Here is a 23299-nt window from a genome sequence, read left to right on the forward strand (position 1 = left end):
ATCGCTTCTCGGCCTTTTGGCTAAGATCAAGTGTAGTATCTGTTCTTATCAGTTTAATATCTGATACGTCCCCTATCTGGGGACCATATATTAAATGGATTTTTGAGAACGGGGGCCGATTTCGAAGCTTGCTTCCGTCGCCCTATGCATTGACCCGATATGGCAGTATCTTCGGGTACAGTGCACCACCCCCTTACAGGGTTAAAAAGAAAGATTCCTATTTCATTGCTACCTGCTTGCTGGCTAGCCAGCTAGCCAGCCCTGTGGGCCTTGCTGCTGCTGCTGCTGCTGCTGCAGCCAAAAAACAAAAGGTGGTGCTGCTGCTGCTTCTGCTGCTTCTGCTTGTGTCTGGCCGCTGTTGGAGCGTCCAGGCACAGGACTTCTGCTGCTGCTGACTAAATGGCCTCCTTAATTGGATCATTTGAGTAGCCAGCACACCTGTGCAGGTAGGGCATGACATGATAGGCAGCTGCCTTGATAGCGGGTGGGTGCTGAATGTTCCTAATTGACAAAATAAGATTAATGCTTATGAAGAAATATAAAATCTCATCCCTTCCCCAATATCGCGCCACACCCCTACCCCTTAATTCCCTGGTTGAACTTGATGGACATATGTCTTTTTTCGACCGTACTAACTATGTAACTATGTAACATAACATGGGGGGGTCTCCTGGCTGTTCACACAGGTGTGTCATTGCTGTACATTGACCATGCATTGCTTCTGTGGTATTGCAAAGGCAAAGACAAATGCTTCCAGCCATCCATTGCACTAATGGATTGGTCATCAGCTGGCTGTCTATGTCCCGCATCAATATAGACCAAAGTACAGAGGGTTAGGCTATGCTATAGTGCACCTACCTGATGCATCAGAAGGTGCGAGGCCCTTGCTAAATTCTGTGCACAGACTTTGAGATCTATGCTTTAGACTGTATCTAAACCTGCTCCAACATGGGCTGACATTCTGGCCTACTTTCAGCCGATGCGACTTGTCTGTCGCTGAACAGTCGCTTTTTATGTATTCAGCACCTATGTATAATGTTGTAAAAATGCTCTAGAAGCTAAAGTCGCAGAAATGTCACACATATTTGGCCTGCAACTTTCTGTGCGACAAATTCAGACAGGAAAAATCAGTATAAATCCTTAGAAAATTATCCCCCAGTGTCTCCATCTGCTGGCGGTATTGAATAAGCATTGCTGCACTGATGGGGTATGCATTAGACGAAAAAAAAGAAGAAAAAGAAGAATAATACGCCCAGAAAAGAGGCGAAAAGGAGAAAAACGTAAAAAAACGTGAAAAAAAAGTAAGAGGAAGAGAAGGGAAAAAAAGGTGGAAATGGGTTTAAAAGTGATTTCGGCGGAGAAATATATATATATATATATATATATATATATATATATATATATACGCGCACACACACACATATATATAAACGTATTCTCCGTTGAGATATTGCAGCCGCTGCTGTGTCCAGGCCCAGGAGCCTTTGCACTGTGCTGTGATGTCACTCAATACCACTGACATCACTAGGTGTAAACAACATCTCTCCTTTGCTGTGTATGTGACTATGGAGCTGTTTGGTGATGTCGTCTATTATGGCCTTCATAGAAGCAACAGGAGATTGTTGCATCCATCTTGAACCCTCAGAACTACAGTGCTATGATGTCACTCACTTCCACAGGCCTTGCAGAGTGTAAACAACAACAACCCAGCTTTGTCGTGTATGTAACCATAGGGATTGTGATGTCACCTAGAACCTTCACAGCAGCGACAGCTTTATGAGGAGCATCAGCACTGCTCTGCCTGAGCAGAACCATCACCGCCATAGGTTGTCAAATAACCCGGATTTAACCCACACAGGTAAGTCCAATGGGGTGCAGGCATGTCCTCTATGCTTACAGCTTCCCGTGGGTTTTGGTTTGATACCGTTTGGGGACAGCCAAGGAGGCATCTGCAGGCAACAAAGGTAGGTGTGTGCTTGTGTGTGTGTTTCCTATGCAGATCCTAAGCCCAGTGTCACATGCAAGTAGGAGGAGTAAGAAGGGTTCCTGGCAAATCCGGGTTATGGATTGCATTTAAAAAGGCCCCGTGGGAGTGCAATGGGCCCCTGTCTTGCTGCTTAGCAATAATGGTATGGGTTTAGGTTCTGCTGTGTGTACTGGTGGTTGACTGCCCCCCAGCCCAGAGTGTGCATGGAAAATTGTCTGGCAGCCTCCCTGACAGCAAGCAGTGATAGTGCCCATGAAGGGGACCTTGTTGGGCCCGCCCCTTTCACGGTTATCGCTTCTCGGCCTTTTGGCTAAGATCAAGTGTAGTATCTGTTCTTATCAGTTTAATATCTGATACGTCCCCTATCTGGGGACCATATATTAAATGGATTTTTGAGAACGGGGGCCGATTTCGAAGCTTGCTTCCGTCGCCCTATGCATTGACCCGATATGGCAGTATCTTCGGGTACAGTGCACCACCCCCTTACAGGGTTAAAAAGAAAGATTCCTACTTTCATTGCTACCTGCTTGCTGGCTAGCCAGCTAGCCAGCCCTGTGGGCCTTGCTGCTGCTGCTGCTGCTGCTGCAGCCAAAAAACAAAAGGTGGTGCTGCTGCTGCTTCTGCTGCTTCTGCTTGTGTCTGGCCGCTGTTGGAGCGTCCAGGCACAGGACTTCTGCTGCTGCTGACTAAATGGCCTCCTTAATTGGATCATTTGAGTAGCCAGCACACCTGTGCAGGTAGGGCATGACATGATAGGCAGCTGCCTTGATAGCGGGTGGGTGCTGAATGTTCCTAATTGACAAAATAAGATTAATGCTTATGAAGAAATATAAAATCTCATCCCTTCCCCAATATCGCGCCACACCCCTACCCCTTAATTCCCTGGTTGAACTTGATGGACATATGTCTTTTTTCGACCGTACTAACTATGTAACTATGTAACATAACATGGGGGGGTCTCCTGGCTGTTCACACAGGTGTGTCATTGCTGTACATTGACCATGCATTGCTTCTGTGGTATTGCAAAGGCAAAGACAAATGCTTCCAGCCATCCATTGCACTAATGGATTGGTCATCAGCTGGCTGTCTATGTCCCGCATCAATATAGACCAAAGTACAGAGGGTTAGGCTATGCTATAGTGCACCTACCTGATGCATCAGAAGGTGCGAGGCCCTTGCTAAATTCTGTGCACAGACTTTGAGATCTATGCTTTAGACTGTATCTAAACCTGCTCCAACATGGACTGACATTCTGGCCTACTTTCAGCCGATGCGACTTGTCTGTCGCTGAACAGTCGCTTTTTATGTATTCAGCACCTATGTATAATGTTGTAAAAATGCTCTAGAAGCTAAAGTCGCAGAAATGTCACACATATTTGGCCTGCAACTTTCTGTGCGACAAATTCAGACAGGAAAAATCAGTATAAATCCTTAGAAAATTATCCCCCAGTGTCTCCATCTGCTGGCGGTATTGAATAAGCATTGCTGCACTGATGGGGTATGCATTAGACGAAAAAAAAGAAGAAAAAGAAGAATAATACGCCCAGAAAAGAGGCGAAAAGGAGAAAAACGTAAAAAAACGTGAAAAAAAAGTAAGAGGAAGAGAAGGGAAAAAAAGGTGGAAATGGGTTTAAAAGTGATTTCGGCGGAGAAATATATATATATATATATATATATATATATATATATATATATATACGCGCACACACACACATATATATAAACGTATTCTCCGTTGAGATATTGCAGCCGCTGCTGTGTCCAGGCCCAGGAGCCTTAGCACTGTGCTGTGATGTCACTCAATACCACTGACATCACTAGGTGTAAACAACATCTCTCCTTTGCTGTGTATGTGACTATGGAGCTGTTTGGTGATGTCGTCTATTATGGCCTTCATAGAAGCAACAGGAGATTGTTGCATCCATCTAGAACCCTCAGAACTACAGTGCTATGATGTCACTCACTTCCACAGGCCTTGCAGAGTGTAAACAACAACAACCCAGCTTTGTCGTGTATGTAACCATAGGGATTGTGATGTCACCTAGAACCTTCACAGCAGCGACAGCTTTATGAGGAGCATCAGCACTGCTCTGCCTGAGCAGAACCATCACCGCCATAGGTTGTCAAATAACCCGGATTTAACCCACACAGGTAAGTCCAATGGGGTGCAGGCATGTCCTCTATGCTTACAGCTTCCCGTGGGTGTTGGTTTGATACCGTTTGGGGACAGCCAAGGAGGCATCTGCAGGCAACAAAGGTAGGTGTGTGCTTGTGTGTGTGTTTCCTATGCAGATCCTAAGCCCAGTGTCACATGCAAGTAGGAGGAGTAAGAAGGGTTCCTGGCAAATCCGGGTTATGGATTGCATTTAAAAAGGCCCCGTGGGAGTGCAATGGGCCCCTGTCTTGCTGCTTAGCAATAATGGTATGGGTTTAGGTTCTGCTGTGTGTACTGGTGGTTGACTGCCCCCCAGCCCAGAGTGTGCATGGAAAATTGTCTGGCAGCCTCCCTGACAGCAAGCAGTGATAGTGCCCATGAAGGGGACCTTGTTGGGCCCGCCCCTTTCACGGTTATCGCTTCTCGGCCTTTTGGCTAAGATCAAGTGTAGTATCTGTTCTTATCAGTTTAATATCTGATACGTCCCCTATCTGGGGACCATATATTAAATGGATTTTTGAGAACGGGGGCCGATTTCGAAGCTTGCTTCCGTCGCCCTATGCATTGACCCGATATGGCAGTATCTTCGGGTACAGTGCACCACCCCCTTACAGGGTTAAAAAGAAAGATTCCTACTTTCATTGCTACCTGCTTGCTGGCTAGCCAGCTAGCCAGCCCTGTGGGCCTTGCTGCTGCTGCTGCTGCTGCTGCAGCCAAAAAACAAAAGGTGGTGCTGCTGCTGCTTCTGCTGCTTCTGCTTGTGTCTGGCCGCTGTTGGAGCGTCCAGGCACAGGACTTCTGCTGCTGCTGACTAAATGGCCTCCTTAATTGGATCATTTGAGTAGCCAGCACACCTGTGCAGGTAGGGCATGACATGATAGGCAGCTGCCTTGATAGCGGGTGGGTGCTGAATGTTCCTAATTGACAAAATAAGATTAATGCTTATGAAGAAATATAAAATCTCATCCCTTCCCCAATATCGCGCCACACCCCTACCCCTTAATTCCCTGGTTGAACTTGATGGACATATGTCTTTTTTCGACCGTACTAACTATGTAACTATGTAACATAACATGGGGGGGTCTCCTGGCTGTTCACACAGGTGTGTCATTGCTGTACATTGACCATGCATTGCTTCTGTGGTATTGCAAAGGCAAAGACAAATGCTTCCAGCCATCCATTGCACTAATGGATTGGTCATCAGCTGGCTGTCTATGTCCCGCATCAATATAGACCAAAGTACAGAGGGTTAGGCTATGCTATAGTGCACCTACCTGATGCATCAGAAGGTGCGAGGCCCTTGCTAAATTCTGTGCACAGACTTTGAGATCTATGCTTTAGACTGTATCTAAACCTGCTCCAACATGGACTGACATTCTGGCCTACTTTCAGCCGATGCGACTTGTCTGTCGCTGAACAGTCGCTTTTTATGTATTCAGCACCTATGTATAATGTTGTAAAAATGCTCTAGAAGCTAAAGTCGCAGAAATGTCACACATATTTGGCCTGCAACTTTCTGTGCGACAAATTCAGACAGGAAAAATCAGTATAAATCCTTAGAAAATTATCCCCCAGTGTCTCCATCTGCTGGCGGTATTGAATAAGCATTGCTGCACTGATGGGGTATGCATTAGACGAAAAAAAAGAAGAAAAAGAAGAATAATACGCCCAGAAAAGAGGCGAAAAGGAGAAAAACGTAAAAAAACGTGAAAAAAAAGTAAGAGGAAGAGAAGGGAAAAAAAGGTGGAAATGGGTTTAAAAGTGATTTCGGCGGAGAAATATATATATATATATATATATATATATATATATATATATATATACGCGCACACACACACATATATATAAACGTATTCTCCGTTGAGATATTGCAGCCGCTGCTGTGTCCAGGCCCAGGAGCCTTAGCACTGTGCTGTGATGTCACTCAATACCACTGACATCACTAGGTGTAAACAACATCTCTCCTTTGCTGTGTATGTGACTATGGAGCTGTTTGGTGATGTCGTCTATTATGGCCTTCATAGAAGCAACAGGAGATTGTTGCATCCATCTAGAACCCTCAGAACTACAGTGCTATGATGTCACTCACTTCCACAGGCCTTGCAGAGTGTAAACAACAACAACCCAGCTTTGTCGTGTATGTAACCATAGGGATTGTGATGTCACCTAGAACCTTCACAGCAGCGACAGCTTTATGAGGAGCATCAGCACTGCTCTGCCTGAGCAGAACCATCACCGCCATAGGTTGTCAAATAACCCGGATTTAACCCACACAGGTAAGTCCAATGGGGTGCAGGCATGTCCTCTATGCTTACAGCTTCCCGTGGGTGTTGGTTTGATACCGTTTGGGGACAGCCAAGGAGGCATCTGCAGGCAACAAAGGTAGGTGTGTGCTTGTGTGTGTGTTTCCTATGCAGATCCTAAGCCCAGTGTCACATGCAAGTAGGAGGAGTAAGAAGGGTTCCTGGCAAATCCGGGTTATGGATTGCATTTAAAAAGGCCCCGTGGGAGTGCAATGGGCCCCTGTCTTGCTGCTTAGCAATAATGGTATGGGTTTAGGTTCTGCTGTGTGTACTGGTGGTTGACTGCCCCCCAGCCCAGAGTGTGCATGGAAAATTGTCTGGCAGCCTCCCTGACAGCAAGCAGTGATAGTGCCCATGAAGGGGACCTTGTTGGGCCCGCCCCTTTCACGGTTATCGCTTCTCGGCCTTTTGGCTAAGATCAAGTGTAGTATCTGTTCTTATCAGTTTAATATCTGATACGTCCCCTATCTGGGGACCATATATTAAATGGATTTTTGAGAACGGGGGCCGATTTCGAAGCTTGCTTCCGTCGCCCTATGCATTGACCCGATATGGCAGTATCTTCGGGTACAGTGCACCACCCCCTTACAGGGTTAAAAAGAAAGATTCCTACTTTCATTGCTACCTGCTTGCTGGCTAGCCAGCTAGCCAGCCCTGTGGGCCTTGCTGCTGCTGCTGCTGCTGCAGCCAAAAAACAAAAGGTGGTGCTGCTGCTGCTTCTGCTGCTTCTGCTTGTGTCTGGCCGCTGTTGGAGCGTCCAGGCACAGGACTTCTGCTGCTGCTGACTAAATGGCCTCCTTAATTGGATCATTTGAGTAGCCAGCACACCTGTGCAGGTAGGGCATGACATGATAGGCAGCTGCCTTGATAGCGGGTGGGTGCTGAATGTTCCTAATTGACAAAATAAGATTAATGCTTATGAAGAAATATAAAATCTCATCCCTTCCCCAATATCGCGCCACACCCCTACCCCTTAATTCCCTGGTTGAACTTGATGGACATATGTCTTTTTTCGACCGTACTAACTATGTAACTATGTAACATAACATGGGGGGGTCTCCTGGCTGTTCACACAGGTGTGTCATTGCTGTACATTGACCATGCATTGCTTCTGTGGTATTGCAAAGGCAAAGACAAATGCTTCCAGCCATCCATTGCACTAATGGATTGGTCATCAGCTGGCTGTCTATGTCCCGCATCAATATAGACCAAAGTACAGAGGGTTAGGCTATGCTATAGTGCACCTACCTGATGCATCAGAAGGTGCGAGGCCCTTGCTAAATTCTGTGCACAGACTTTGAGATCTATGCTTTAGACTGTATCTAAACCTGCTCCAACATGGACTGACATTCTGGCCTACTTTCAGCCGATGCGACTTGTCTGTCGCTGAACAGTCGCTTTTTATGTATTCAGCACCTATGTATAATGTTGTAAAAATGCTCTAGAAGCTAAAGTCGCAGAAATGTCACACATATTTGGCCTGCAACTTTCTGTGCGACAAATTCAGACAGGAAAAATCAGTATAAATCCTTAGAAAATTATCCCCCAGTGTCTCCATCTGCTGGCGGTATTGAATAAGCATTGCTGCACTGATGGGGTATGCATTAGACGAAAAAAAAGAAGAAAAAGAAGAATAATACGCCCAGAAAAGAGGCGAAAAGGAGAAAAACGTAAAAAAACGTGAAAAAAAAGTAAGAGGAAGAGAAGGGAAAAAAAGGTGGAAATGGGTTTAAAAGTGATTTCGGCGGAGAATATATATATATATATATATATATATATATATATATATATATATATATATATATATACGCGCACACACACACATATATATAAACGTATTCTCCGTTGAGATATTGCAGCCGCTGCTGTGTCCAGGCCCAGGAGCCTTAGCACTGTGCTGTGATGTCACTCAATACCACTGACATCACTAGGTGTAAACAACATCTCTCCTTTGCTGTGTATGTGACTATGGAGCTGTTTGGTGATGTCGTCTATTATGGCCTTCATAGAAGCAACAGGAGATTGTTGCATCCATCTAGAACCCTCAGAACTACAGTGCTATGATGTCACTCACTTCCACAGGCCTTGCAGAGTGTAAACAACAACAACCCAGCTTTGTCGTGTATGTAACCATAGGGATTGTGATGTCACCTAGAACCTTCACAGCAGCGACAGCTTTATGAGGAGCATCAGCACTGCTCTGCCTGAGCAGAACCATCACCGCCATAGGTTGTCAAATAACCCGGATTTAACCCACACAGGTAAGTCCAATGGGGTGCAGGCATGTCCTCTATGCTTACAGCTTCCCGTGGGTGTTGGTTTGATACCGTTTGGGGACAGCCAAGGAGGCATCTGCAGGCAACAAAGGTAGGTGTGTGCTTGTGTGTGTGTTTCCTATGCAGATCCTAAGCCCAGTGTCACATGCAAGTAGGAGGAGTAAGAAGGGTTCCTGGCAAATCCGGGTTATGGATTGCATTTAAAAAGGCCCCGTGGGAGTGCAATGGGCCCCTGTCTTGCTGCTTAGCAATAATGGTATGGGTTTAGGTTCTGCTGTGTGTACTGGTGGTTGACTGCCCCCCAGCCCAGAGTGTGCATGGAAAATTGTCTGGCAGCCTCCCTGACAGCAAGCAGTGATAGTGCCCATGAAGGGGACCTTGTTGGGCCCGCCCCTTTCACGGTTATCGCTTCTCGGCCTTTTGGCTAAGATCAAGTGTAGTATCTGTTCTTATCAGTTTAATATCTGATACGTCCCCTATCTGGGGACCATATATTAAATGGATTTTTGAGAACGGGGGCCGATTTCGAAGCTTGCTTCCGTCGCCCTATGCATTGACCCGATATGGCAGTATCTTCGGGTACAGTGCACCACCCCCTTACAGGGTTAAAAAGAAAGATTCCTACTTTCATTGCTACCTGCTTGCTGGCTAGCCAGCTAGCCAGCCCTGTGGGCCTTGCTGCTGCTGCTGCTGCTGCTGCAGCCAAAAAACAAAAGGTGGTGCTGCTGCTGCTTCTGCTGCTTCTGCTTGTGTCTGGCCGCTGTTGGAGCGTCCAGGCACAGGACTTCTGCTGCTGCTGACTAAATGGCCTCCTTAATTGGATCATTTGAGTAGCCAGCACACCTGTGCAGGTAGGGCATGACATGATAGGCAGCTGCCTTGATAGCGGGTGGGTGCTGAATGTTCCTAATTGACAAAATAAGATTAATGCTTATGAAGAAATATAAAATCTCATCCCTTCCCCAATATCGCGCCACACCCCTACCCCTTAATTCCCTGGTTGAACTTGATGGACATATGTCTTTTTTCGACCGTACTAACTATGTAACTATGTAACATAACATGGGGGGGTCTCCTGGCTGTTCACACAGGTGTGTCATTGCTGTACATTGACCATGCATTGCTTCTGTGGTATTGCAAAGGCAAAGACAAATGCTTCCAGCCATCCATTGCACTAATGGATTGGTCATCAGCTGGCTGTCTATGTCCCGCATCAATATAGACCAAAGTACAGAGGGTTAGGCTATGCTATAGTGCACCTACCTGATGCATCAGAAGGTGCGAGGCCCTTGCTAAATTCTGTGCACAGACTTTGAGATCTATGCTTTAGACTGTATCTAAACCTGCTCCAACATGGACTGACATTCTGGCCTACTTTCAGCCGATGCGACTTGTCTGTCGCTGAACAGTCGCTTTTTATGTATTCAGCACCTATGTATAATGTTGTAAAAATGCTCTAGAAGCTAAAGTCGCAGAAATGTCACACATATTTGGCCTGCAACTTTCTGTGCGACAAATTCAGACAGGAAAAATCAGTATAAATCCTTAGAAAATTATCCCCCAGTGTCTCCATCTGCTGGCGGTATTGAATAAGCATTGCTGCACTGATGGGGTATGCATTAGACGAAAAAAAAGAAGAAAAAGAAGAATAATACGCCCAGAAAAGAGGCGAAAAGGAGAAAAACGTAAAAAAACGTGAAAAAAAAGTAAGAGGAAGAGAAGGGAAAAAAAGGTGGAAATGGGTTTAAAAGTGATTTCGGCGGAGAAATATATATATATATATATATATATATATATATATATACGCGCACACACACACATATATATAAACGTATTCTCCGTTGAGATATTGCAGCCGCTGCTGTGTCCAGGCCCAGGAGCCTTAGCACTGTGCTGTGATGTCACTCAATACCACTGACATCACTAGGTGTAAACAACATCTCTCCTTTGCTGTGTATGTGACTATGGAGCTGTTTGGTGATGTCGTCTATTATGGCCTTCATAGAAGCAACAGGAGATTGTTGCATCCATCTAGAACCCTCAGAACTACAGTGCTATGATGTCACTCACTTCCACAGGCCTTGCAGAGTGTAAACAACAACAACCCAGCTTTGTCGTGTATGTAACCATAGGGATTGTGATGTCACCTAGAACCTTCACAGCAGCGACAGCTTTATGAGGAGCATCAGCACTGCTCTGCCTGAGCAGAACCATCACCGCCATAGGTTGTCAAATAACCCGGATTTAACCCACACAGGTAAGTCCAATGGGGTGCAGGCATGTCCTCTATGCTTACAGCTTCCCATGGGTGTTGGTTTGATACCGTTTGGGGACAGCCAAGGAGGCATCTGCAGGCAACAAAGGTAGGTGTGTGCTTGTGTGTGTGTTTCCTATGCAGATCCTAAGCCCAGTGTCACATGCAAGTAGGAGGAGTAAGAAGGGTTCCTGGCAAATCCGGGTTATGGATTGCATTTAAAAAGGCCCCGTGGGAGTGCAATGGGCCCCTGTCTTGCTGCTTAGCAATAATGGTATGGGTTTAGGTTCTGCTGTGTGTACTGGTGGTTGACTGCCCCCCAGCCCAGAGTGTGCATGGAAAATTGTCTGGCAGCCTCCCTGACAGCAAGCAGTGATAGTGCCCATGAAGGGGACCTTGTTGGGCCCGCCCCTTTCACGGTTATCGCTTCTCGGCCTTTTGGCTAAGATCAAGTGTAGTATCTGTTCTTATCAGTTTAATATCTGATACGTCCCCTATCTGGGGACCATATATTAAATGGATTTTTGAGAACGGGGGCCGATTTCGAAGCTTGCTTCCGTCGCCCTATGCATTGACCCGATATGGCAGTATCTTCGGGTACAGTGCACCACCCCCTTACAGGGTTAAAAAGAAAGATTCCTACTTTCATTGCTACCTGCTTGCTGGCTAGCCAGCTAGCCAGCCCTGTGGGCCTTGCTGCTGCTGCTGCTGCTGCTGCAGCCAAAAAACAAAAGGTGGTGCTGCTGCTGCTTCTGCTGCTTCTGCTTGTGTCTGGCCGCTGTTGGAGCGTCCAGGCACAGGACTTCTGCTGCTGCTGACTAAATGGCCTCCTTAATTGGATCATTTGAGTAGCCAGCACACCTGTGCAGGTAGGGCATGACATGATAGGCAGCTGCCTTGATAGCGGGTGGGTGCTGAATGTTCCTAATTGACAAAATAAGATTAATGCTTATGAAGAAATATAAAATATCATCCCTTCCCCAATATCGCGCCACACCCCTACCCCTTAATTCCCTGGTTGAACTTGATGGACATATGTCTTTTTTCGACCGTACTAACTATGTAACTATGTAACATAACATGGGGGGGTCTCCTGGCTGTTCACACAGGTGTGTCATTGCTGTACATTGACCATGCATTGCTTCTGTGGTATTGCAAAGGCAAAGACAAATGCTTCCAGCCATCCATTGCACTAATGGATTGGTCATCAGCTGGCTGTCTATGTCCCGCATCAATATAGACCAAAGTACAGAGGGTTAGGCTATGCTATAGTGCACCTACCTGATGCATCAGAAGGTGCGAGGCCCTTGCTAAATTCTGTGCACAGACTTTGAGATCTATGCTTTAGACTGTATCTAAACCTGCTCCAACATGGACTGACATTCTGGCCTACTTTCAGCCGATGCGACTTGTCTGTCGCTGAACAGTCGCTTTTTATGTATTCAGCACCTATGTATAATGTTGTAAAAATGCTCTAGAAGCTAAAGTCGCAGAAATGTCACACATATTTGGCCTGCAACTTTCTGTGCGACAAATTCAGACAGGAAAAATCAGTATAAATCCTCAGAAAATTATCCCCCAGTGTCTCCATCTGCTGGCGGTATTGAATAAGCATTGCTGCACTGATGGGGTATGCATTAGACGAAAAAAAAGAAGAAAAAGAAGAATAATACGCCCAGAAAAGAGGCGAAAAGGAGAAAAACGTAAAAAAACGTGAAAAAAAAGTAAGAGGAAGAGAAGGGAAAAAAAGGTGGAAATGGGTTTAAAAGTGATTTCGGCGGAGAAATATATATATATATATATATATATATATATATATATATATACGCGCACACACACACATATATATAAACGTATTCTCCGTTGAGATATTGCAGCCGCTGCTGTGTCCAGGCCCAGGAGCCTTAGCACTGTGCTGTGATGTCACTCAATACCACTGACATCACTAGGTGTAAACAACATCTCTCCTTTGCTGTGTATGTGACTATGGAGCTGTTTGGTGATGTCGTCTATTATGGCCTTCATAGAAGCAACAGGAGATTGTTGCATCCATCTAGAACCCTCAGAACTACAGTGCTATGATGTCACTCACTTCCACAGGCCTTGCAGAGTGTAAACAACAACAACCCAGCTTTGTCGTGTATGTAACCATAGGGATTGTGATGTCACCTAGAACCTTCACAGCAGCGACAGCTTTATGAGGAGCATCAGCACTGCTCTGCCTGAGCAGAACCATCACCGCCATAGGTTGTCAAATAACCCGGATTTAACCCACACAGGTAAGTCCAATGGGGTGCAGGCATGTCCTCTATGCTTACAGCTTCCCGTGGGTGTTGGTTTGATACCGTTTGGGGACAGCCAAGGAGGCATCTGCAGGCAACAAAGGTAGGTGTGTGCTTGTGTGTGTGTTTCCTATGCAGATCCTAAGCCCAGTGTCACATGCAAGTAGGAGGAGTAAGAAGGGTTCCTGGCAAATCCGGGTTATGGATTGCATTTAAAAAGGCCCCGTGGGAGTGCAATGGGCCCCTGTCTTGCTGCTTAGCAATAATGGTATGGGTTTAGGTTCTGCTGTGTGTACTGGTGGTTGACTGCCCCCCAGCCCAGAGTGTGCATGGAAAATTGTCTGGCAGCCTCCCTGACAGCAAGCAGTGATAGTGCCCATGAAGGGGACCTTGTTGGGCCCGCCCCTTTCACGGTTATCGCTTCTCGGCCTTTTGGCTAAGATCAAGTGTAGTATCTGTTCTTATCAGTTTAATATCTGATACGTCCCCTATCTGGGGACCATATATTAAATGGATTTTTGAGAACGGGGGCCGATTTCGAAGCTTGCTTCCGTCGCCCTATGCATTGACCCGATATGGCAGTATCTTCGGGTACAGTGCACCACCCCCTTACAGGGTTAAAAAGAAAGATTCCTACTTTCATTGCTACCTGCTTGCTGGCTAGCCAGCTAGCCAGCCCTGTGGGCCTTGCTGCTGCTGCTGCTGCTGCTGCAGCCAAAAAACAAAAGGTGGTGCTGCTGCTGCTTCTGCTGCTTCTGCTTGTGTCTGGCCGCTGTTGGAGCGTCCAGGCACAGGACTTCTGCTGCTGCTGACTAAATGGCCTCCTTAATTGGATCATTTGAGTAGCCAGCACACCTGTGCAGGTAGGGCATGACATGATAGGCAGCTGCCTTGATAGCGGGTGGGTGCTGAATGTTCCTAATTGACAAAATAAGATTAATGCTTATGAAGAAATATAAAATCTCATCCCTTCCCCAATATCGCGCCACACCCCTACCCCTTAATTCCCTGGTTGAACTTGATGGACATATGTCTTTTTTCGACCGTACTAACTATGTAACTATGTAACATAACATGGGGGGGTCTCCTGGCTGTTCACACAGGTGTGTCATTGCTGTACATTGACCATGCATTGCTTCTGTGGTATTGCAAAGGCAAAGACAAATGCTTCCAGCCATCCATTGCACTAATGGATTGGTCATCAGCTGGCTGTCTATGTCCCGCATCAATATAGACCAAAGTACAGAGGGTTAGGCTATGCTATAGTGCACCTACCTGATGCATCAGAAGGTGCGAGGCCCTTGCTAAATTCTGTGCACAGACTTTGAGATCTATGCTTTAGACTGTATCTAAACCTGCTCCAACATGGACTGACATTCTGGCCTACTTTCAGCCGATGCGACTTGTCTGTCGCTGAACAGTCGCTTTTTATGTATTCAGCACCTATGTATAATGTTGTAAAAATGCTCTAGAAGCTAAAGTCGCAGAAATGTCACACATATTTGGCCTGCAACTTTCTGTGCGACAAATTCAGACAGGAAAAATCAGTATAAATCCTTAGAAAATTATCCCCCAGTGTCTCCATCTGCTGGCGGTATTGAATAAGCATTGCTGCACTGATGGGGTATGCATTAGACGAAAAAAAAGAAGAAAAAGAAGAATAATACGCCCAGAAAAGAGGCGAAAAGGAGAAAAACGTAAAAAAACGTGAAAAAAAAGTAAGAGGAAGAGAAGGGAAAAAAAGGTGGAAATGGGTTTAAAAGTGATTTCGGCGGAGAAATATATATATATATATATATATATATATATATATATATATATATATATACGCGCACACACACACATATATATAAACGTATTCTCCGTTGAGATATTGCAGCCGCTGCTGTGTCCAGGCCCAGGAGCCTTAGCACTGTGCTGTGATGTCACTCAATACCACTGACATCACTAGGTGTAAACAACATCTCTCCTTTGCTGTGTATGTGACTATGGAGCTGTTTGGTGATGTCGTCTATTATGGCCTTCATAGAAGCAACAGGAGATTGTTGCATCCATCTAGAACCCTCAGAACTACAGTGCTATGATGTCACTCACTTCCACAGGCCTTGCAGAGTGTAAACAACAACAACCCAGCTTTGTCGTGTATGTAACCATAGGGATTGTGATGTCACCTAGAACCTTCACAGCAGCGACAGCTTTATGAGGAGCATCAGCACTGCTCTGCCTGAGCAGAACCATCACCGCCATAGGTTGTCAAATAACCCGGATTTAACCCACACAGGTAAGTCCAATGGGGTGCAGGCATGTCCTCTATGCTTACAGCTTCCCGTGGGTGTTGGTTTGATACCGTTTGGGGACAGCCAAGGAGGCATCTGCAGGCAACAAAGGTAGGTGTGTGCTTGTGTGTGTGTTTCCTATGCAGATCCTAAGCCCAGTGTCACATGCAAGTAGGAGGAGTAAGAAGGGTTCCTGGCAAATCCGGGTTATGGATTGCATTTAAAAAGGCCCCGTGGGAGTGCAATGGGCCCCTGTCTTGCTGCTTAGCAATAATGGTATGGGTTTAGGTTCTGCTGTGTGTACTGGTGGTTGACTGCCCCCCAGCCCAGAGTGTGCATGGAAAATTGTCTGGCAGCCTCCCTGACAGCAAGCAGTGATAGTGCCCATGAAGGGGACCTTGTTGGGCCCGCCCCTTTCACGGTTATCGCTTCTCGGCCTTTTGGCTAAGATCAAGTGTAGTATCTGTTCTTATCAGTTTAATATCTGATACGTCCCCTATCTGGGGACCATATATTAAATGGATTTTTGAGAACGGGGGCCGATTTCGAAGCTTGCTTCCGTCGCCCTATGCATTGACCCGATATGGCAGTATCTTCGGGTACAGTGCACCACCCCCTTACAGGGTTAAAAAGAAAGATTCCTACTTTCATTGCTACCTGCTTGCTGGCTAGCCAGCTAGCCAGCCCTGTGGGCCTTGCTGCTGCTGCTGCTGCTGCTGCAGCCAAAAAACAAAAGGTGGTGCTGCTGCTGCTTCTGCTGCTTCTGCTTGTGTCTGGCCGCTGTTGGAGCGTCCAGGCACAGGACTTCTGCTGCTGCTGACTAAATGGCCTCCTTAATTGGATCATTTGAGTAGCCAGCACACCTGTGCAGGTAGGGCATGACATGATAGGCAGCTGCCTTGATAGCGGGTGGGTGCTGAATGTTCCTAATTGACAAAATAAGATTAATGCTTATGAAGAAATATAAAATATCATCCCTTCCCCAATATCGCGCCACACCCCTACCCCTTAATTCCCTGGTTGAACTTGATGGACATATGTCTTTTTTCGACCGTACTAACTATGTAACTATGTAACATAACATGGGGGGGTCTCCTGGCTGTTCACACAGGTGTGTCATTGCTGTACATTGACCATGCATTGCTTCTGTGGTATTGCAAAGGCAAAGACAAATGCTTCCAGCCATCCATTGCACTAATGGATTGGTCATCAGCTGGCTGTCTATGTCCCGCATCAATATAGACCAAAGTACAGAGGGTTAGGCTATGCTATAGTGCACCTACCTGATGCATCAGAAGGTGCGAGGCCCTTGCTAAATTCTGTGCACAGACTTTGAGATCTATGCTTTAGACTGTATCTAAACCTGCTCCAACATGGACTGACATTCTGGCCTACTTTCAGCCGATGCGACTTGTCTGTCGCTGAACAGTCGCTTTTTATGTATTCAGCACCTATGTATAATGTTGTAAAAATGCTCTAGAAGCTAAAGTCGCAGAAATGTCACACATATTTGGCCTGCAACTTTCTGTGCGACAAATTCAGACAGGAAAAATCAGTATAAATCCTTAGAAAATTATCCCCCAGTGTCTCCATCTGCTGGCGGTATTGAATAAGCATTGCTGCACTGATGGGGTATGCATTAGACGAAAAAAAAGAAGAAAAAGAAGAATAATACGCCCAGAAAAGAGGCGAAAAGGAGAAAAACGTAAAAAAACGTGAAAAAAAAGTAAGAGGAAGAGAAGGGAAAAAAAGGTGGAAATGGGTTTAAAAGTGATTTCGGCGGAGAAATATATATATATATATATATATATATATATATATATATATATATATATATATATATACGCGCACACACACACATATATATAAACGTATTCTCCGTTGAGATATTGCAGCCGCTGCTGTGTCCAGGCCCAGGAGCCTTAGCACTGTGCTGTGATGTCACTCAATACCACTGACATCACTAGGTGTAAACAACATCTCTCCTTTGCTGTGTATGTGACTATGGAGCTGTTTGGTGATGTCGTCTATTATGGCCTTCATAGAAGCAACAGGAGATTGTTGCATCCATCTAGAACCCTCAGAACTACAGTGCTATGATGTCACTCACTTCCACAGGCCTTGCAGAGTGTAAACAACAACAACCCAGCTTTGTCGTGTATGTAACCATAGGGATTGTGATGTCACCTAGAACCTTCACAGCAGCGACAGCTTTATGAGGAGCATCAGCACTGCTCTGCCTGAGCAGAACCATCACCGCCATAGGTTGTCAAATAACCCGGATTTAACCCACACAGGTAAGTCCAATGGGGTGCAGGCATGTCCTCTATGCTTACAGCTTCCCGTGGGTGTTGGTTTGATACCGTTTGGGGACAGCCAAGGAGGCATCTGCAGGCAACAAAGGTAGGTGTGTGCTTGTGTGTGTGTTTCCTATGCAGATCCTAAGCCCAGTGTCACATGCAAGTAGGAGGAGTAAGAAGGGTTCCTGGCAAATCCGGGTTATGGATTGCATTTAAAAAGGCCCCGTGGGAGTGCAATGGGCCCCTGTCTTGCTGCTTAGCAATAATGGTATGGGTTTAGGTTCTGCTGTGTGTACTGGTGGTTGACTGCCCCCCAGCCCAGAGTGTGCATGGAAAATTGTCTGGCAGCCTCCCTGACAGCAAGCAGTGATAGTGCCCATGAAGGGGACCTTGTTGGGCCCGCCCCTTTCACGGTTATCGCTTCTCGGCCTTTTGGCTAAGATCAAGTGTAGTATCTGTTCTTATCAGTTTAATATCTGATACGTCCCCTATCTGGGGACCATATATTAAATGGATTTTTGAGAACGGGGGCCGATTTCGAAGCTTGCTTCCGTCGCCCTATGCATTGACCCGATATGGCAGTATCTTCGGGTACAGTGCACCACCCCCTTACAGGGTTAAAAAGAAAGATTCCTACTTTCATTGCTACCTGCTTGCTGGCTAGCCAGCTAGCCAGCCCTGTGGGCCTTGCTGCTGCTGCTGCTGCTGCTGCAGCCAAAAAACAAAAGGTGGTGCTGCTGCTGCTTCTGCTGCTTCTGCTTGTGTCTGGCCGCTGTTGGAGCGTCCAGGCACAGGACTTCTGCTGCTGCTGACTAAATGGCCTCCTTAATTGGATCATTTGAGTAGCCAGCACACCTGTGCAGGTAGGGCATGACATGATAGGCAGCTGCCTTGATAGCGGGTGGGTGCTGAATGTTCCTAATTGACAAAATAAGATTAATGCTTATGAAGAAATATAAAATCTCATCCCTTCCCCAATATCGCGCCACACCCCTACCCCTTAATTCCCTGGTTGAACTTGATGGACATATGTCTTTTTTCGACCGTACTAACTATGTAACTATGTAACATAACATGGGGGGGTCTCCTGGCTGTTCACACAGGTGTGTCATTGCTGTACATTGACCATGCATTGCTTCTGTGGTATTGCAAAGGCAAAGACAAATGCTTCCAGCCATCCATTGCACTAATGGATTGGTCATCAGCTGGCTGTCTATGTCCCGCATCAATATAGACCAAAGTACAGAGGGTTAGGCTATGCTATAGTGCACCTACCTGATGCATCAGAAGGTGCGAGGCCCTTGCTAAATTCTGTGCACAGACTTTGAGATCTATGCTTTAGACTGTATCTAAACCTGCTCCAACATGGACTGACATTCTGGCCTACTTTCAGCCGATGCGACTTGTCTGTCGCTGAACAGTCGCTTTTTATGTATTCAGCACCTATGTATAATGTTGTAAAAATGCTCTAGAAGCTAAAGTCGCAGAAATGTCACACATATTTGGCCTGCAACTTTCTGTGCGACAAATTCAGACAGGAAAAATCAGTATAAATCCTTAGAAAATTATCCCCCAGTGTCTCCATCTGCTGGCGGTATTGAATAAGCATTGCTGCACTGATGGGGTATGCATTAGACGAAAAAAAAGAAGAAAAAGAAGAATAATACGCCCAGAAAAGAGGCGAAAAGGAGAAAAACGTAAAAAAACGTGAAAAAAAAGTAAGAGGAAGAGAAGGGAAAAAAAGGTGGAAATGGGTTTAAAAGTGATTTCGGCGGAGAAATATATATATATATATATATATATATATATATATATATATATACGCGCACACACACACATATATATAAACGTATTCTCCGTTGAGATATTGCAGCCGCTGCTGTGTCCAGGCCCAGGAGCCTTAGCACTGTGCTGTGATGTCACTCAATACCACTGACATCACTAGGTGTAAACAACATCTCTCCTTTGCTGTGTATGTGACTATGGAGCTGTTTGGTGATGTCGTCTATTATGGCCTTCATAGAAGCAACAGGAGATTGTTGCATCCATCTAGAACCCTCAGAACTACAGTGCTATGATGTCACTCACTTCCACAGGCCTTGCAGAGTGTAAACAACAACAACCCAGCTTTGTCGTGTATGTAACCATAGGGATTGTGATGTCACCTAGAACCTTCACAGCAGCGACAGCTTTATGAGGAGCATCAGCACTGCTCTGCCTGAGCAGAACCATCACCGCCATAGGTTGTCAAATAACCCGGATTTAACCCACACAGGTAAGTCCAATGGGGTGCAGGCATGTCCTCTATGCTTACAGCTTCCCGTGGGTGTTGGTTTGATACCGTTTGGGGACAGCCAAGGAGGCATCTGCAGGCAACAAAGGTAGGTGTGTGCTTGTGTGTGTGTTTCCTATGCAGATCCTAAGCCCAGTGTCACATGCAAGTAGGAGGAGTAAGAAGGGTTCCTGGCAAATCCGGGTTATGGATTGCATTTAAAAAGGCCCCGTGGGAGTGCAATGGGCCCCTGTCTTGCTGCTTAGCAATAATGGTATGGGTTTAGGTTCTGCTGTGTGTACTGGTGGTTGACTGCCCCCCAGCCCAGAGTGTGCATGGAAAATTGTCTGGCAGCCTCCCTGACAGCAAGCAGTGATAGTGCCCATGAAGGGGACCTTGTTGGGCCCGCCCCTTTCACGGTTATCGCTTCTCGGCCTTTTGGCTAAGATCAAGTGTAGTATCTGTTCTTATCAGTTTAATATCTGATACGTCCCCTATCTGGGGACCATATATTAAATGGATTTTTGAGAACGGGGGCCGATTTCGAAGCTTGCTTCCGTCGCCCTATGCATTGACCCGATATGGCAGTATCTTCGGGTACAGTGCACCACCCCCTTACAGGGTTAAAAAGAAAGATTCCTACTTTCATTGCTACCTGCTTGCTGGCTAGCCAGCTAGCCAGCCCTGTGGGCCTTGCTGCTGCTGCTGCTGCTGCTGCAGCCAAAAAACAAAAGGTGGTGCTGCTGCTGCTTCTGCTGCTTCTGCTTGTGTCTGGCCGCTGTTGGAGCGTCCAGGCACAGGACTTCTGCTGCTGCTGACTAAATGGCCTCCTTAATTGGATCATTTGAGTAGCCAGCACACCTGTGCAGGTAGGGCATGACATGATAGGCAGCTGCCTTGATAGCGGGTGGGTGCTGAATGTTCCTAATTGACAAAATAAGATTAATGCTTATGAAGAAATATAAAATCTCATCCCTTCCCCAATATCGCGCCACACCCCTACCCCTTAATTCCCTGGTTGAACTTGATGGACATATGTCTTTTTTCGACCGTACTAACTATGTAACTATGTAACATAACATGGGGGGGTCTCCTGGCTGTTCACACAGGTGTGTCATTGCTGTACATTGACCATGCATTGCTTCTGTGGTATTGCAAAGGCAAAGACAAATGCTTCCAGCCATCCATTGCACTAATGGATTGGTCATCAGCTGGCTGTCTATGTCCCGCATCAATATAGACCAAAGTACAGAGGGTTAGGCTATGCTATAGTGCACCTACCTGATGCATCAGAAGGTGCGAGGCCCTTGCTAAATTCTGTGCACAGACTTTGAGATCTATGCTTTAGACTGTATCTAAACCTGCTCCAACATGGACTGACATTCTGGCCTACTTTCAGCCGATGCGACTTGTCTGTCGCTGAACAGTCGCTTTTTATGTATTCAGCACCTATGTATAATGTTGTAAAAATGCTCTAGAAGCTAAAGTCGCAGAAATGTCACACATATTTGGCCTGCAACTTTCTGTGCGACAAATTCAGACAGGAAAAATCAGTATAAATCCTTAGAAAATTATCCCCCAGTGTCTCCATCTGCTGGCGGTATTGAATAAGCATTGCTGCACTGATGGGGTATGCATTAGACGAAAAAAAAGAAGAAAAAGAAGAATAATACGCCCAGAAAAGAGGCGAAAAGGAGAAAAACGTAAAAAAACGTGAAAAAAAAGTAAGAGGAAGAGAAGGGAAAAAAAGGTGGAAATGGGTTTAAAAGTGATTTCGGCGGAGAAATATATATATATATATATATATATATATATATATATATATATACGCGCACACACACACATATATATAAACGTATTCTCCGTTGAGATATTGCAGCCGCTGCTGTGTCCAGGCCCAGGAGCCTTAGCACTGTGCTGTGATGTCACTCAATACCACTGACATCACTAGGTGTAAACAACATCTCTCCTTTGCTGTGTATGTGACTATGGAGCTGTTTGGTGATGTCGTCTATTATGGCCTTCATAGAAGCAACAGGAGATTGTTGCATCCATCTAGAACCCTCAGAACTACAGTGCTATGATGTCACTCACTTCCACAGGCCTTGCAGAGTGTAAACAACAACAACCCAGCTTTGTCGTGTATGTAACCATAGGGATTGTGATGTCACCTAGAACCTTCACAGCAGCGACAGCTTTATGAGGAGCATCAGCACTGCTCTGCCTGAGCAGAACCATCACCGCCATAGGTTGTCAAATAACCCGGATTTAACCCACACAGGTAAGTCCAATGGGGTGCAGGCATGTCCTCTATGCTTACAGCTTCCCGTGGGTGTTGGTTTGATACCGTTTGGGGACAGCCAAGGAGGCATCTGCAGGCAACAAAGGTAGGTGTGTGCTTGTGTGTGTGTTTCCTATGCAGATCCTAAGCCCAGTGTCACATGCAAGTAGGAGGAGTAAGAAGGGTTCCTGGCAAATCCGGGTTATGGATTGCATTTAAAAAGGCCCCGTGGGAGTGCAATGGGCCCCTGTCTTGCTGCTTAGCAATAATGGTATGGGTTTAGGTTCTGCTGTGTGTACTGGTGGTTGACTGCCCCCCAGCCCAGAGTGTGCATGGAAAATTGTCTGGCAGCCTCCCTGACAGCAAGCAGTGATAGTGCCCATGAAGGGGACCTTGTTGGGCCCGCCCCTTTCACGGTTATCGCTTCTCGGCCTTTTGGCTAAGATCAAGTGTAGTATCTGTTCTTATCAGTTTAATATCTGATACGTCCCCTATCTGGGGACCATATATTAAATGGATTTTTGAGAACGGGGGCCGATTTCGAAGCTTGCTTCCGTCGCCCTATGCATTGACCCGATATGGCAGTATCTTCGGGTACAGTGCACCACCCCCTTACAGGGTTAAAAAGAAAGATTCCTACTTTCATTGCTACCTGCTTGCTGGCTAGCCAGCTAGCCAGCCCTGTGGGCCTTGCTGCTGCTGCTGCTGCTGCTGCAGCCAAAAAACAAAAGGTGGTGCTGCTGCTGCTTCTGCTGCTTCTGCTTGTGTCTGGCCGCTGTTGGAGCGTCCAGGCACAGGACTTCTGCTGCTGCTGACTAAATGGCCTCCTTAATTGGATCATTTGAGTAGCCAGCACACCTGTGCAGGTAGGGCATGACATGATAGGCAGCTGCCTTGATAGCGGGTGGGTGCT

The 23299-nt window shown here is 46.1% G+C and overlaps 11 non-coding genes across 11 annotated transcripts; all 11 read left to right on the top strand.

Moving 5' to 3' along the window:
• LOC130306603 (U2 spliceosomal RNA) lies at positions 1-191 on the top strand. The gene has a single exon (XR_008855934.1). It is a non-coding gene; the product is annotated as a U2 spliceosomal RNA (small nuclear RNA).
• A 2086-nt stretch (positions 192-2277) lies between these two features.
• Positions 2278-2468, top strand: LOC130306604 (U2 spliceosomal RNA). Its single transcript, XR_008855935.1, has one exon. It is a non-coding gene; the product is annotated as a U2 spliceosomal RNA (small nuclear RNA).
• Positions 2469-4557: 2089 nt separating this feature from the next.
• LOC130306606 (U2 spliceosomal RNA) lies at positions 4558-4748 on the top strand. The gene has a single exon (XR_008855937.1). It is a non-coding gene; the product is annotated as a U2 spliceosomal RNA (small nuclear RNA).
• Positions 4749-6837: 2089 nt separating this feature from the next.
• LOC130306608 (U2 spliceosomal RNA) lies at positions 6838-7028 on the top strand. Its single transcript, XR_008855938.1, has one exon. It is a non-coding gene; the product is annotated as a U2 spliceosomal RNA (small nuclear RNA).
• A 2097-nt stretch (positions 7029-9125) lies between these two features.
• Positions 9126-9316, top strand: LOC130306609 (U2 spliceosomal RNA). The gene has a single exon (XR_008855939.1). It is a non-coding gene; the product is annotated as a U2 spliceosomal RNA (small nuclear RNA).
• Positions 9317-11397: 2081 nt separating this feature from the next.
• LOC130306610 (U2 spliceosomal RNA) lies at positions 11398-11588 on the top strand. The gene has a single exon (XR_008855940.1). It is a non-coding gene; the product is annotated as a U2 spliceosomal RNA (small nuclear RNA).
• Positions 11589-13673: 2085 nt separating this feature from the next.
• LOC130306611 (U2 spliceosomal RNA) lies at positions 13674-13864 on the top strand. Its single transcript, XR_008855941.1, has one exon. It is a non-coding gene; the product is annotated as a U2 spliceosomal RNA (small nuclear RNA).
• Positions 13865-15957: 2093 nt separating this feature from the next.
• On the top strand, positions 15958-16148 carry LOC130306612 (U2 spliceosomal RNA). The gene has a single exon (XR_008855942.1). It is a non-coding gene; the product is annotated as a U2 spliceosomal RNA (small nuclear RNA).
• A 2101-nt stretch (positions 16149-18249) lies between these two features.
• On the top strand, positions 18250-18440 carry LOC130306613 (U2 spliceosomal RNA). Its single transcript, XR_008855943.1, has one exon. It is a non-coding gene; the product is annotated as a U2 spliceosomal RNA (small nuclear RNA).
• A 2087-nt stretch (positions 18441-20527) lies between these two features.
• On the top strand, positions 20528-20718 carry LOC130306614 (U2 spliceosomal RNA). Its single transcript, XR_008855944.1, has one exon. It is a non-coding gene; the product is annotated as a U2 spliceosomal RNA (small nuclear RNA).
• A 2087-nt stretch (positions 20719-22805) lies between these two features.
• On the top strand, positions 22806-22996 carry LOC130306615 (U2 spliceosomal RNA). The gene has a single exon (XR_008855945.1). It is a non-coding gene; the product is annotated as a U2 spliceosomal RNA (small nuclear RNA).
• Positions 22997-23299: the final 303 nt, after the last annotated feature.

Source organism: Hyla sarda, unplaced genomic scaffold (assembly GCF_029499605.1).
Source record: "Hyla sarda isolate aHylSar1 unplaced genomic scaffold, aHylSar1.hap1 scaffold_1385, whole genome shotgun sequence".
Classification (NCBI taxonomy): Eukaryota; Metazoa; Chordata; class Amphibia; order Anura; family Hylidae; genus Hyla; species Hyla sarda.